We start from the raw sequence: 14,125 nt of genomic DNA, 5'->3' as shown, positions 1-14,125 counted from the left end.
GGGAAAAACAACACACACTGAATAAAGCCTAAGACTTTCAACTTAATATACAATTAAGTAAATGCCAATTGAAACAGTCTTTAAAAAACAATCATTAACTATCAAGGCCAGGGGGCTTGAGAAAGAGGCCCTCTCAAATGGGCCCGGCAGAGAGGATTAAAAGGATTATAAAAATAGGATTACTATTCTCAAATGAAATTAGCCCATCAGTTCCACTTTCAGGAATTTATTCTACAGTTAAAAGTCCACAAAGACACATATATGGATGTTCTCAATGTTGAAAAGGGCGAGAAAAAAAAATACACAAAGAGGCTGCTGAAGGCACTGTGGCTAATGCACACATTATCATCTATAATGCCATTAAGAGATGGGGTCCTGTGCAAAGCAGAATGCGAGGATTACCTACCAACATGTGCCTTTATTTACCTCCAAACGCTAAAGAGAATCAGCATGCACATGTCACTTGTGTGCATGTGTTTGTAAGAAAATAAACTTCCCAGGTGTTTACACAAGAAACACAGCTACAAATACATAGCAATTCAATGTGCTGAGTGGGGGTACGGCTGTGTGGGCAGCAAGCTTTACCTTGGGGTGGTGGCTTTGTTTTGTCTGTGGGTTGACTTTTGAACTACACCCCACATGTTACTTTTACAATATGAATTAGTGTTAAAGTAATTCTGAAACTCGAAGATTTAGCATAAAAAAGAGGTAGATTTATTAAAGCTGGTAAATGTCGTCTTGCAGATGCCCTTTCTCTAATTTCAAGTGCACTTTGGCTCCTAACCTCTTAGCATTTCCTGTTCAGCTTTGATTCTTATTTCCAAATGTCCTTCCTTATCTATCTGTCTCCTGAAGCCGACATTCTGCATGCTTCCCTCTCAGAACCCTGGGATAGATTAGGTACCATTTCCTGATTCCCCCTTTAAGCAGACTCTGTCCTGTCCCCAGAAGGCCAAAGCAAGCAACAAGGCCTCAGCCGGGACTCTCACCTGCACAGCATCCTCTCTGGGGCCGGATGCTTATCAGTGTCTCCAGATACGGTGTGTCTGCACAATGTCTGCTCTCGCCTTTCCATTCCTGTCTCCGGTTTATTGACAGCAACCTGCAGTAGCTGCTGGCTTACCCCAAACTCAGACAAGTATGTGAAGGGAGACAGGACAGGAGGACCAAGACCCTTAATGAACAGCGCTAGAGACTTTACAACTAGAAAAGAAATGACATCCATATCAGGAAGTAGATAGCTTTGCATGTTATGATTTAGAGTACACAGTGTGTGTGTGTGTGTGTGTGTGTGTGTGTGTGTGTGTGTGTGTGTGTGTGTGTGTGTGTTTTCAAGTCTACACTTCACCATCATCACATTGAACTCAAAGGTTTTACCCAGGTCTGTCCATGCCATGTGAGGGGCAATCTTCTGTCAAAACTGTGTGGCCCTGGGTGATTCCTTTTGTCCCATGTCCTTTAAGGCAAACACTCTCAAAGTCTGTGTTTTGTGTCTTTGAAAAGGACACTGCAGCTTCTGCTAAGGCAGTTTCCCCTGCTTTCCCTGTCAGACCTCTCCCTGCAACAAGCTTACAAATAACCCAGCGCTTCCCTAACCCACATCCCCAGCGTGTTCAAGGGGAAACACGCTGCTAGTCACCCAGAGCCAAATGTAGCCCAGCCTCCAGAAAGCAGAACAGTGCCGGATGTGTGACTGTGTGAGTACAGTTATTTTCTTCCCAGAGAAAGCTACAGAATTTTGTACTATCTTATCAGAATAAAGAATAACTAAAGACACAGGCTTGGATTGAAATGTGTGCAGAATGATTGCATTTTTAATTTCGTGATCAAAATTACAGGCATTGGCCTCTCCAGAGTTATTTCCTATCTACCCCAGAAGGATTTTTTCCTACTGCTTAAAATTGCATTTGCCTTGCAATGAGCTACAGGGAAACATCTCCACGGTTGTCTCTTTTTCCTCCTTTCACAACTATTGCAAAGATCTTATTATTCTCCTCATCGAGTGAGGAAGGGAGCAGAGGAGGGGAGATCAAACACTCTAAATTTTAGCATAAATGTCAAGGTGAAAAGTACAGCAAACCCTAACAAAAACTCCCCAATAAAGCCAGGGAAGGCTCTGTTTTTATTTCAGTGACAACCCACACTCCTCCCAAAGTTTCAAACCGTAAATGTTGATGCCATCTTAAAGACCAAGTCGCTGAGCACATGGTTAGAGAAGAAACCATTCTGAGCATTTAATTGAGCCTCTAAACCCACACAACCCTCCCAGAGTCTTTGCTGAGAGCAGAAGGCGCCACATTGCCCCTGCCAAGGACGGGAACACAGTAAAAGGCATTTCTAATTGATTCTTCACCCTTTTTTTTATTATTATTGCAGGAGCTGCAGGATAGCAAGAAACCAGGTGACATGCAAGAAAGAAGAAAAAGAAGGAGCCAAGATGGTGGAATTAGGGATTCACACCCAGTCTGGTCTGTCTCCCAGTTCAGACATGATGAGTTCTCTTAACATTTCCTATTATTTACTGAAATTCGCATGCTTGTCTAGGTGCCTAGCCAGCTTGCAGAGCTTGCTTAAGATAAATCAGGCTGTGCTGACATGGCAGCAAACTGAAATACAGGGAAATACCCTGGGAGACGTGGTGGGACTCAGCTCTGAGTGGGGCTCCTCTCATGTACATGGAGAACTGAACACAGCCAGACTTAGATGGTAGCCTACTTAATATCTTTAAATAAAATAATGCCCACATGCGATGATGTGGGAAGGCATAATGACTGAAAGGACTAAGTGTGTATGATGTCTATTGAGTAATAAGGAAATCACCACTACATTGTGTCATTCCCAATCGTAAAGAATGTCTAAGTGAAAACAAAGCCCTCTGCCCTCCCTCCCCAGCAGGGGCCGTGTGGAAGAGTTTCACTGTTGGTCCTTTGAAGGCACCACTGTAAGCAAAGCTGTTATTCTCTTGTTCTAGATTTTTCTCCTTGTACATACTGTATCTGCTGCCCTGCTGTGCAAAATTAGCAATTGACCTTACTGTTGTGACTTTTTTCCTTCCGGGTCAAGGATGGCATCAGGTGGGAGAAAGATGTGCAAAGAGGGCCCCCCAGAATTGATATGGTTAACCCCATCAGTCTGTGTCTGAGGGCTGGGCTGAGCATGTTCAAGATCAGAACAAATGAGGCTCATTTACAGCAAATGAAACACAACCAGACACAGCATGGGAGCATCAGTGGCCTCGTAGGAAGGGGAGAATACTGACCTGAGCATGCTAGAGTCACAACCTTGACCCACTGAAGGTTCCACATGAACACGCTCTAACAGTGTGGACAGCCTCTGAGATTTCACAGAGGCTGAATTTCTGAGCAAGAGTTTTACCATCCTGGAATAAGAGCTGTTTTAGAACATGCAAGTAAAACTATAAAACCAAAGGCACACATTAACTTTTAATTTAGATATAAAATTCCAGCCAGGCAGTGGTGGCACACGCCTTTAATCCCAGCACTCGGGAGGCAGAGACAGGCAGATCTCTGTGAGTTCAAAGCCAGCATTGTCTACAGATCAAGATCCAGGACAGGCACCAAAACTACCCAGAGAAACCCTGTCTCGAAAAAACAAAACAAAACAAAAAGATAAATAAATAAATAAATAAATAAATAAATAAATAAATAAATAAATAAATAAATAAAATTCCAGTAAGTTAGCTAGAAATGTAGCTGGGTGATGTATAATTTGCCTAGCCTGTGTATACAAGATCTTGGGCTGGATCTGCAGTATTGCTAACAAAACGTATATAAATTATGACAAGCTACCAGGCCTAGGGAGCACCACATGCTTTCCACAGTTCCAGACAAAGAGGGCATGAAAATGAGGTAACGCGGCTATCTGAAAACTGAACTTCCTGCTAGAACCAGTCAATTCTCTTCAAAGATAGATAACAGAATCCGGAGTTACTAAATAAATGATTTACAGTGTCCATTGTTGAGTCCAAAATCACTAGACATGGGAAGAAATACAAGCAACTTAAACTTAATTTCAGGTAGCCTATATTCTGATCTTAGGAGACAAGTTCTTTAAAACTACTGGCAGAAATATTTTCAAATAATTAAAGGAAAATGTGTTTCTCACGAATGAACAGATAAGAAACAGGAACAAAAGTCTAGAAACTATTAAGATGAAACCAAATGGGAATTTTAGACTTGAAAAAAAATAGCTGAAAGTTCAAACTCTGCCTATTATGTCTAACGGCAGATTGGAGATAGTAAAGAGATGAAAATGCATGATCAAATCTATTGAAAAGGCCAGCCTCAGGTGTAGAAAAAGGAGTATTGTCGTGGCTTGAATGTAGCATCTACCCATAGGCTCATGTGTCTGAATACTTGTCCTCTAGGAAGGGTCTTACTGTTTGGGGAGTTTGAGGAACCTTTAAAAGGGGATCGCTGTGGGGAGGTCTTGAGGTTTCTAGTCCCGCCCACTTTCTCTCCTCTGTTTCTGGAGCTTCATGCTCCTGCCACCATGTGACCCGCTCAGATATGCTCACACAGCTTCACACTTCGCCCATGATGCCTGGAGCCTCCTGCACTCTCAAGCCTGTCATTCACGATGGCCATAGCTTCAAACACGAACCCAAACAGGCTCTTCTTCTCTTAAGTTGCTTCTTCTTGGGTGTTTGGGCACAACAACGAGAAAAGTAGCTGATGCATATATTGAAGACAAAGAAACAGACCTCTAGAATTCTGCAGGGCCATCTTCAATGGGGCAGACTTCTGAGAAGAGAGGAGAGCAAGGCTGGAGCAGAAAAATACTTTGAAGAAATAAAGATGGGAAATATCAGAGATTGGATAAGAAAACTGCTTTAGAGATTCAAGGAAGTGAGCAACACTGAAGCAGTGTAAGCAGAGAACGACCCCAAGACAGATTACACTTGTATTCCTCCAAATGAAGTAAAGAAATGCAGAAGCACCATGGGGGGAAAATGGGTGGTTGACAGGCAAGCAAAACTTAGAAAAAAAATCACTGGTTTCTCATTAAAACAATGGAGGACCAAAGACAATGGGCTAGGATGGTTTAAAGAGCTGGATGGAAAACACTGTTCGCTTCTATGTGCTGACAGTCTCTCTCACTACTGAAAATGAAGTAAGGATGCTTTCCCACAAACCAAGTGAGGATGGCTTGCTAGTAGCAATTTCCTGTGCTCTTACAGAACAAGCCCTCACCTGACAAAGACCCAGGTTGAAGGATAAAGGAAACACAATTGCAAAAGTGGCTAACAGGCAGGAAATAGTTCTAAGTTACACTTTTTTTTTTTACTCATTATAATGTATTATAAAAAAAAACAAGTATTTAAATCATCTATATCACCCTACCCATATGGGAGGCATAGTGACCATCAAGGTGGTGGGGTGGGTAAGAAGATGGGAAGAAGTGCTATGGAATGCTGTCCTTCATCCATGACATGGTACTGCATACATGAACTCCCAGGAGCTGCATAAGACTTCAGTACTTCAGACATCAGTATTCCAATATCAATGGGGGGAAATTCCTGAGATCACTGGCATTGGATTTGAGGTCATGACTACTGGTGGGTTGTTCCTGTCCACACAGATGGCCCCATGCCCATTCACATACATGCAGCAATGAATGGACTCAGGGGTTATTAATAACAGAAAAATAAGAGAAGAAGAAGAAAGAAGAAGAAGAAGAAGAAGAAGAAGAAGAAGAAGAAGAAGAAGAAGAAGAAGAAGAAGAAGAAGAAGAAGAAGAATAGAAGAAGAATAATTTGGGGTGGGGGGCACTAGGAGAAATTGGGGAGAAAGTATTAATGGATGGACAGGATCAAAATACATTGCACAAATGTATGGGAATTTGAAAGAATAAATAAAAACATTATTTTAAAAAACTAAACATTTGTATCTAGTTTAAAAATACTGCATATAGATTTGTAACATAAGTAAGAGATGTAGCAGTAATCTCCCAAAGTATGGAATGAATTTGAATTGTGTTGTTGTGTGATTATCACATTCCAATATTATAAAACACTAGAGTGATACAGTATTAGCTATCTAATGGAAAGAAAGAAATACTAGCTATCAAGAATAAAAAGTATCATGTAAAGTTCCCTAAATAGTATAGATTCTAAACAGACACTATCATTAAGCAAGCTTATTGTGAGCATCCCTTCAAAGTAGAGCTTAAAGATACCAGTAAAGCAAATAAATATATTTATAAAACATTTGATTAACATAAAAAGGCAAAAAAAACCTAGAGAATAAAAATATAACATAAAATGAAATGCTCAAGAATTCCAACTTCTACTAATTACGCTAAAAGTAAATGCACTAAACACCTGTAAGTAAAAGACTGAAACTGTCAGATTTGGCAGAAAACAATAACCATTTAAATGTTCCTCACAAGGGATGCATGTTAAATATGAAGATGTCAACACAAAGCAAACAAAAGGAGGAAAGTATGCCATACTCAGAGCAGGTACAAGGATGCTGGTGTACTTATCAAAGTAGAAGGAACATTTCAAGGTAAAGAGGAACAGTTCATAATGGGAAAGATGCCTTGTTTTTCATCTGGAAAATATAAAACTGAACTATGATGTATCTAATAACAGCACATCAAAATTATGAGTAACACAGACAAAAACAGACAAAACCACTTTTAATCCAAGTTCCCATGCCACGACGAACTAGGTGTCCGTGCCAAAGTCATGAATTATCTTCTTTTTATTTTTAAGCAGTCACTTTTTTTCTTCCAACATACCTTCTTTCCTGTTTATTCTTTGAAATATTGGCTCAAGAAATGGCTTAGTCATGAGACATGAGCCTCCAACTTGGACTGGAAGGGAGTCTGATTGACTAGCTCAGTCCTGAGAGTTCTCTGCATTGTGCAACTCTAGACAAGGAAGGCAGTACATGGTACAGGATACATCACATGAAGGGGTTGCTATTGAAGCAGGTTGGATGAAACAAAACTCTGAATTTTCTTTCCAACAATGTGGTGTCTGTGTGCAAACTTTCTCTAAGCCTTGTTCTTTTTCATCTAGAGATGTCGGAGAGTCAAGTGATAAATGCCACAGTGTCAGCAGCACGTACTTAGGAACATGATGGCAGAGAAGTCCTTAAAGCAGCTCCAAGCACAATCCTTTCTCAAGCATACTCTGCTGGCACCATCGTCACCCAGCAGTTGGTGGCTGGGCTCTTGTGCAAGGGTCTTCTCTCTGGAGTGTGAATGATCCTAAGAGTAGGTTGTAGCTCCCCAAACTGACCTGTCTTTCATTGTTCTGTAGATGAAATTCTAAATGGTCTTATTAAATAAGAAACACAGAGCTAAGCAGAGTTAAAAGCCCAAGAGATCAGAGCACTAACTAGTGAACAGCCTTTAGCTTACCACTCGCTGCCGTCCTTCCCCTGAGAGAGAGAGAGAGACCTTCTCCTGTGTTACCTGTCTTTTTATTGCCTTTCTGTTCTGCCTTCTCATTGGCTCTAAACCCAACCACATGACTTCCTTGTCACTGACTGTCTATACAGACCTCCAGGTCTCTATGGTTGGTACTGGGATTAAAAGTTCAGGTCACCTTGCTTGGCTATGTCCTTGACTCTGCCTGCCATGTGATCGGATTAAGGGCATGTACTACCACTGCCAGACTTCTGCTTAATGGTTATGACCTCTGATCTCCAGGCAACTGTATTAACATACAAATGAAATCACATTTCAGCACAAATAAAATATCACCATATTGTTCCTTGTGTCTCTTTTTCAAAGATGCTTTTACTTTTATTTTATATGTATGGCACCACTTGTATGTTATGTGGGCCTGGTGCCTGTCAAAGACAAAAACTGGTTGTTGGATTTCCTAGGATTGGAGTTACAGGTGGTTGTGAGCCAGCATGTGGGTTCTGGGAACCAAACCCAAAACCTCTATAAGAGCAACCAGTGCTCCTAATCACTGATGCATCTCTCCAGCCCCTCGAGTCTCTTTTAAGGAAACATTGACCCCTAAGAAAGTGGACATGCTTGTTTCATTTTGTATCTGAGCTACTAAAGAGCATACATAACCCCAGTAAGCAGACATTGTCATCTGGTGTCTTCATCAGTGTTTTCTCCCAGTCACCCATGACAACATGCCATTTCAACAGTGAAAACCCACTGATCACCTTTTCCCTTAAGAAAGTCTTTCTACTCTACATGACCTTTCTATCTACTGGTTTTTAATTCCCATCAGTGTTTCTGGAATATATTTGTAGATAGGACAATCTAAGGAACTTAAAAAATTATTCTTCACATTTCCTCATCAACATTTATAGCCCTTTCAGTTAGTCTGCTATTATTTTATGATAACAATTTTATCATGCTTTGTCCCCAAATCCTCTGCCTGCATTTAAAGGTGCAAAGTAAATATAATAAAAGCCGACTTCCTCAGACACTTGAAAGGCAAAACACTTTTTGAATCATGCCATGAGGAGATACATAGAAAAGAGCTCTGATTAAATTCACTTTCAGCTGAAAATTTCTGAGCATTATATTAATGACCTTGAAGATTGTCCGGCAGCAATATCTTGGGTATGAATTTCTTCAAAGGTTGAAATACAGGTTAGAACCCTCTGGAGGCTCCTGATATCAAATAAAAAGCTTAATCAATTTGTAGAAGCAAAAAGGTGGACATGCTTTAGAGCACCAGAAATTGATACTCTGAAATCTACAATTATTGGAACTGAAAGGAACTAACTCGCAGTCTGATAAGATTTCTTTTTCCTGGTGTTTCTCCTGCCCTAGCAGACATGAAAGGAAAAAACAAGTTTCAAAAATCAGCAAGACTTTGTAAATGTGTCAGAATTTTCATGCTATTAAAAAGGTCATCTTTGGCAGCCAAAGGTTAAATCCTTCATTCTGATGAAGATGCTGGTAGAGTCTTTGCACTATTGCCCACTATTAACCTTGCCATGGGACCCGAAAGATGAAGCCTCAGCAGAGATTGTCTGGTAGAAGCCACATCTTGCTGGTCGATTAACCCAAGAAGAGGCAACAAATGTCCATGTGTCTTTCTGTGTGAAAAGCAGGGTTGTGTAGATTTGATAGACTTAGCCAGTTATTAGCCAACAATATTAACTGGAAACTTCTTAGATAACAGATATCCTTGACAATGCCTCTTTATTCCCCTGTCTCTGAACAACTGAGAGGATGTCACCAGCAAATGCTGATAGTGACTGTGACCTCCTCTAGCCTCTGGGTTAAAAGCCAGTGACCCCACTGAATTTCTCTCCTTGGTTTTCAATGACAAGACTAATAAGAATGTAGAAAACCACTCTTGAGGAGCAGGAGAGAGGAAAGTAGATCAATGGACTCCTGGTGATCTTGAAAGTTTGGGAAATCACTTGAGAATTATCCACTCTGTCTTGTGATGACAGGCTAAGCTTTGTCCCTCCCAGGGAAAGCTCTGAACTGAAATGCTATATTTGAGCAGACTTCAAATGTCTCAGTGAAGCCTGGAGTCAATTCGCTTTCCTTCTCTCCAAAGTATCACAGGCACAATCCTCCCAGAGAGTCTTGCTGCCTTCTACTGACAGCCTGTGACCTAGAGGCGACTCCACTGGAGTCCCTGATGGGAGGAATGGGATTCCTCAAGTGGCTTTTGGAGATGTGGCCTAGAGACAAAGTCCCATTTTTTAAACAGTTACTGTGCTGGGGAGACAAGAGAAACATCCTGGTTTAATCCCCCTGTGGTCGTGCCGAAGTGAAACAAGATCATCCTTTGACGAGAGACTCCATCACACCCTCCCCTCTGGCAGCAAAATGTCATGTGCCACGTGGGAGAAAGATCAAACAAGAGGTATGGTGGGAAGAAGGAAGGATAAACAAGAATTTATTGCTGGGTATGGAATTCTCTGAGTATAAGCCCAGGAGTGAAATTGTTGGATCGTATGGTAGTTATACTTTTAATTTTTTTGAGAAATCTCCAAAATAATTTTACAATGGCTGTATTAGTTAATACCCAGAGAAGTCCATACCTAAGCATAGAGATTTTGCACTCCGTGTTTATTTCTGCTTTATCCATTATAGAAAGAATTGGGATCAACTTAATTGTCCATCAACAGATGAATGGATAATAAAAATTTGGTACGTATACAAAATGGAATACTATGCAGCTCTAAAGAAAAATAAAGTTAAAAAATTTGAGTGAAAATGGATAGACATAAATGTATTATATTAAACAAGGTCACAAAATCTCAGAAAGAAAAAATGCACATTCTCGTATATGGAATCTATCCAATAACATGTATATATGTAAACAAATGTACATGTAGGTACAATATAACATAAAAAAGGAATAAGAAGCCCACTTTAAAAAAACATAAAGCTATTCTTCTAGTTCTAATTCTGTAATGAATTTATTCATTTTGGTGGAAGAGAAGTACATACAATATATTCAATACTAAAAGTGTTCAATTCTATGCGAGGTTCCACATCTTCCAATCTGAATGCCTATTCTGACTGTGTAGAAGTTCACTGAGGTATGTAGGCTTTGAGTCGAGTTAATTTTGGTGTTTGATGTTTCCACTTATCTGCAAGTATTTTTATAATAAAAAGTTTTAGAAAATAATCTATTTTTTCAAATTTTGAGGAATCAATAATTTTCAAGTCAAAAGTTACTTAAAATAAAAACCTTCAATACCTATTTAGACATTTTGATGTCTTTAATCAGTCAATTATGCCCACTATCTTTTATATACTGTCTTTGCACCTACTCATTCATGTTTTTAATTAGTCTTAAAATTTTAAAATAAATCTCTAATTGTCTCAATTGTTCTTATGCCCCAAACTGGCATACCAAAAGCTCAATTTAAGAAAAAAATGTTAAATAGTTAAAGTTTGAAAAAAATAATTCAAGTGCTTCCCTTGTTACTAGTAATATAGCTGGGAGGTGGTGGCTTTAATTCCCAGAACTCAGGAGGCAAGGCAGGCAGATACCTTATGAGTTCAAGGCCAACCTGGTCTCTAGAGTGAGTTCCAGAACAGCCAAAGCTAAACAGAGAAACCCTGACTTGAAAAACAAAACAAAAGAACAACAGAAAAAAAAACCAAAAAAAAAAGAAAAGAAAATAAGAAGTTCCAAGTAATATAAAGAATCTAAAAGCTATTAACATGCTTAGAACTTTTAATAAATTTTCTTGATTAATAATTTTCAAAATGAAGTTTTAAAGGATATCAACTAAAAGAGGAGAGTCTTAAGTTTTGGAGATTAATCTGTTTTGTTTTAATATAATTTAGTCAAGGCATAAAGTATATACTTGTTGACTGCTCAATGCCCCGCAAAGATTCTGAGAACTGTGTTGGGAGGACACAACATCTATGGCTTCAGTAAGAGCAGGTTTCGTTTTTAAAACCTCACTGTGAAGTGTCATTTGTCGTGGTGAGAACATGGCTTCTGTGGCTCCTCTGTGAAGTGGACAGTCCCCGCCTGGACATCGATTTGTCATGAATGGCTTCCCCAACATTGTCCTTTTCAACCCAACCAGTGTTCCACCAGACCGTGGAATGGTTATTTTAAAAAGTCAGGTGATATGGCAGGAGTCTGTAATCCCAGCTCCAGGGAGCCAGAGACAGGCTTTTCCCTGGAGCTTACTGGCCTGGCAGTCTAGTCTGGTGGGCTCTAGCTTTTTGAGACACCCTGTCTCAAAAAATAAGGAAGACACACAACCTAACCCATGGCCCCCGTATGTGTGTGCACGGTGGTTTTATCCACTTGCCACAAAATGGAGTCATCTAGGAATAGGGAGCCACAGTTGAGATGTTGCCTCTATCAGATGGGCCTGTGGACATGTGAGTGAAGTATTTTCTTGATATTTTGATGTGGAAGATCTAGTCTACTGTGGGCTCTGCCACCCCTGGGCAGGTGGGCCTGGGTTGTATAAGACATAAGACTAGGCAAGCCACGGAAAAGGTGTTCCTCCACGGACTATGCTTCCATGTGTGCCTCCAGGTTCCTTCCTGAGCTTCTACCATGGTTTCCCCGGAAGACGGGCTGTAACCTGTAAGCCAAATTAACCTTTTTCCTCCTCAGATTGCTTTTGGCCATGGTGTTTATAACAGCAGCAGAAACTAAAGCAGATCAACACCCATGCATGCATGCACCAGCATGTACAATTGCACACGTACACACAAATGCAAGCACACACACACACACACACACACAATGAAAAACACAATATGATAATACCAAACATCTCATACTTACATATGCCTTTTCAATAACCAAAAAGAAGTCATGTCCATTTGCTATCTCCAAAAAAAATTTTAGACAATTAAAACACAAGATGGATATTCAGATTCCTTTTCCTAGTTATGGATAATAAGAAATGTGATTGATCTCATGCATTTAACACGAAGATGTTCAAAGTAATATGAAAATAGGAGATGATCTGTACTCAATAGAAAGTCTGGAGACTTTGAGATCTCCAGTGAGGTGGGTTCTACCACCTAAGGAAGGTATGGACATTCAGGTCTCCACTCAGATACTCCCACTGAGCTTGGGGTCCAAGGCCCTGAATGAGTTAGCCACAAATGCATCTCAGGTTTCTCCACTGCTCTTGGAGGTGACAATGGATGAGGGAGTGCCCACAGCCAGGCTCTGGGAGACACTAACCCTCAGTGCAGGCTCTGCTATGGGGCTCCCAATGGGGGATAGCCCTGTCTTTTTGTAACTTTAAGTAGTCTAAGAAACACGAAAAAGGAGCTCCCTGGGAATGGAGGGTGACGAGAGGGATAAATCTAGAGCAAGCACTGGCAGCTGGCCACTGATTTGTTGCCAGTCCTGCAAGCTTGAACTATTTTGCATCTGCAAACTTCTTTTTTGTTGTTGTTGTTTTCTGTTTAGTTTTTCGAGATAGAGTTTCTCTGTGTAGTTTTGTTGCCTTTCCTGGATCTCGCTCTGTAGACCAGGCTGGCCTTGAACTCACAGAGATCCGCCTGGCTCTGCCTCCCGAGTGCTGGGATTAAAGGTGTGTTTCCCCACTGCCTGGCCCATCTGCAAACTTTTTATTTTCTGAGACTGGGCTGTTGTCTCAGTCATTCTCCAGAACGCCTTGTAGAACAGCACACTGAGAATAGTCGTGTGTTGGCTCAGATACCTAAGTAGTTCAAAGAAGGGATCAGTCTGAATCTGGAAAGCTCAGTAAATAGTGGGAGGCTGGGGATATGGCTCAGTAAAGTGTCTGCTTCACAAGTGTAGAGACCTGAATGGGGATGCCAGCATCTGTTACCCTAGCAGTGGTGGTGGTGGAGACAGGCAGATGCCAGGGCCTCATTGAGTTTCATGAGAGACCATATATAAAAAAGTAAGGTTGAGTTGTGTCGTCAGCTGCACTAGACCTGTACAAGATCAACCAGCGAGGATGGGAGAAGGTCTCATGAGGCTCCACCCCTAACTGAGGAGCTATTGGCAATCGATGGTTGCTGCCAAAGACAGTCACTTTTGTTCAGTGGTGGGGCAGATTGCTAATGTTCCAGTGGATGACCCCCACCTACACACATGCCATAGTTCCTGTTAGCCCTCAAAGGGAGGGGATTTGAAGGCATGAGCCAGAGGCCACTATTGGATCTGCTCACCCTAAAGTGTCTAGCTACTGACAGCGCCATGGAGGGCATTTATAAGAATAAAAAGCATGGCATCCATGGTGTGAGTTCTGTTTTCCAGTGAAAGACAAACACACCATATTGAAGAATCCAGAAAACAGCCTATGACTTTTCATTGTTTTTTTCTTTCCTAGAGTCTGAAGCTGATAAAGACATAATGAGATAAATGGGACAAAAGAACAGAAGCTACCTGTGGTTGGATTTGGGGAAGGTCATAATATCCCAGGACTTCGAGAACACCAGAGTGCATTGGTACAAGTGCAGTCGCTAAGTAAGAATTGTTCTTCCCTTCAAGTGGTTTTAGAGAGACTGAACTCCTGGTGCCAAAGTAATAATAAAAACAACAACGATGAACGACCTACTAAACATCCTGCAGTGAAAACGTCAACTCTCCCTGTGTCTTCTAGTCTTAGAGGAGGGAAAAATGCACTATCACTAAGAAGTCCAATTTTTCTTCAAATGTACTAAATTCCAGAACGTTATCTACAAA

At 40.8% G+C, this 14,125-nt stretch overlaps 1 long non-coding RNA gene across 1 annotated transcript in view; it reads left to right on the top strand.

Annotated features, from left to right (window-relative positions):
- The window catches only part of LOC121832400 (uncharacterized), a 19,110-nt gene extending 4,985 nt beyond the window's left edge, over positions 1–14,125 (top strand). Inside the window, exons 2-3 of the long non-coding RNA XR_006076060.2 lie at positions 2,377–2,468; positions 13,770–14,125. This is a non-coding gene — a long non-coding RNA (uncharacterized LOC121832400). The remainder of the gene's footprint in view (positions 1–2,376; positions 2,469–13,769) is intronic.

Source organism: Peromyscus maniculatus, chromosome 1 (genome assembly GCF_049852395.1).
Source record: "Peromyscus maniculatus bairdii isolate BWxNUB_F1_BW_parent chromosome 1, HU_Pman_BW_mat_3.1, whole genome shotgun sequence".
NCBI classification, from domain to species: Eukaryota; Metazoa; Chordata; class Mammalia; order Rodentia; family Cricetidae; genus Peromyscus; species Peromyscus maniculatus.
The sequence above is the reverse complement of the archived record's forward strand: the minus strand, read 5'-3'. Positions and strand labels throughout refer to the sequence as shown.